The sequence below is a fragment of the Oryzias melastigma genome, linkage group LG19 (genome assembly GCF_002922805.2).
Source record: "Oryzias melastigma strain HK-1 linkage group LG19, ASM292280v2, whole genome shotgun sequence".
Taxonomy (NCBI): Eukaryota; Metazoa; Chordata; class Actinopteri; order Beloniformes; family Adrianichthyidae; genus Oryzias; species Oryzias melastigma.
Genome location: NC_050530.1, coordinates 10,966,239 through 10,968,290, shown reverse-complemented (window position 1 = coordinate 10,968,290; position 2,052 = coordinate 10,966,239). Strand labels below are relative to the sequence as shown.

The window sequence follows — 2,052 nt, the reverse complement described above, 5'->3', positions numbered from 1 at the left end:
AAGCTAAACTCTAAATTAACCTAAAAAAAAAACTTAGATAACAATTTAGCCACAAGCACATTGCTTAATTATTAGCTAAATTCCAGAACAACATGAAATTCCTCCATAAACTAAATTAGCCAAAAACGTTAGCTTGTTGCTAAAATGGAAGCTAAACTCTAAATTAGCCTAAAAAGCCCCAGTAGATAACAAACTTGCTAAAATTGTTAGCATGTTGCTAAAATATTAGGTAGGATAAAATCTTTTTTTTTTTTTTTTTTTATGAGAAAAGATTTTCACATAGCCTATGAAAATATTTAAAGGCTTGTTGCTAATCTACTTAAAATGCTGAAATTTGAAGACTTTCTCATTAATTTTCTATAGGGTATTTTTTGCTCAATATTAAAAAAAACTATAAAGTTTATAAATACCAAAAACACAAACAATAATGACTATACTATAGTGTGAATGCTTACTAAGCATTCACACAATTAGACTTCCTGAAGGGTTCACCTTTATAGTGTCAAAATCTTAGCTTGTATTTATCCTTTTAGATCCTCAGATGAAGGAGTTGTTGTGTTTGTGGAGGGGGCAGAAATCCTCCCACACCCTGGGTTCTTCCCAGCGAGCGTAGCGGTTCCTGTGCCTCTGAAATTTCTCAGCCTCCTCCAGCGGCGAATGGCGCTCCTGAGTAAACCTGCCCCGGATCGAGCATCTCATTTAGCCCCTTTGATGTGGATTCAGTGCTGCAGTGCATATCATTCGCGTTTGAAGGTTTAGCTTCCACAATACGGCGGAGTTTGAAGTTTCACATATTGCAGGTGCTACAATGTGATAATCTGGGAGCCGGTTATGCATTATACATTTTTTCATAAAAGAAGTGAAAGTGAAAATGTGGAAAGAAGAAGAAGTCTGTGCTTCAAGGCAGATATTGACAGAATCTGGTTCTGAGACTTGAGGGTGTGGGACGAAAACACTCTTGTTATCTTGAGCGCTTCAGAATCAGCTCTACATCTTTGCTCAGAAGGGGGTAAATATCCAAATAAACTGTAGAATAACATTTGACTAGGGCCTGCTATGCCATTATGAGGCAATTTTGTTGACTTTAATGCTTCTCGGAGGGCACAGAAGCCATGACAACTCTTTCTCCCCAAAAAAAGAAAAAGGCCAGCAATGAAAACAGACTCCATCTGATTTCACAAGAGAGATGGTTCGCAGCTTGGGGCAGTGTCCTCTTTAATAAAACATGACAGATTATTGTCAATGTCTTTGTTTCAGCTAGGGAAGACCCAACTGAACATGTGTCTTTACTTTAGATAGTTAGGACAAAAAATCTGTTCAAAAATAACGAGACTTGAGGAGAAAATAATAAAAAAAAAAGAAAAAAAAAAAGCAAGAGCTGTTTCCTAAAGAATAAAATCAAGCTGACAGTAAATGTCTCTGAGTGACTGTTTTATGCAAACACTTCTGATCTCGATAATTAAAGAGTGTTTGCATGGAGGTGCGTAGCTGCGCCTCTCTTTTTAGAGGATGTTTACTGTCTCTGAAGCTGGGAGATGGTGGCAGCCTCAGGGCCTGTCTGCTTTCCTTTCCCTCACTTTGCATCCATCTTCTGCTAAATACACACAACACGAGCATACATACAGGCTCTCTACGCTGGTACATAAAAATATAAACACGCAGAAAACATAGACATCAGCCTCTCAATTAGCTCCTCATTTCCCCCTCCCCTAGAAAGGGAATTATTTTTCAGCTGGATGCCTCGTCTTTGTTTGTCACCAGCAGACTGGAGTCTTATCAGCAGCTAATCACTGCATATAACTTGTAGCACATTAAAAAAGAAAAAAAAAAACATTGACTAATCATCTAAAGTTCAGATTGTCATTTCCGATTTGGGCAATCACCAATTTCTGTCATAAGCTCACATCTGTCTAACAACCGGGGAGAATATCAGCGTTTGTTTGATGTAATTTGTTGTGACATGTTAATTGCATCGACTTGTAATTCTCTCTAATTATTGCTTGATATGTCTCAGAAAATTAGGCCAACTAGATAACAGTAAAAACCAAAAAA

General features: G+C 37.5%; 1 protein-coding gene across 2 annotated transcripts in view; it reads right to left on the bottom strand.

Annotated features, from left to right (window-relative positions):
* Nucleotides 1-2,052, bottom strand: part of adkb (adenosine kinase b) — a 140,113-nt gene that overhangs the window by 120,797 nt on the left and 17,264 nt on the right. The window lies entirely within an intron of this gene.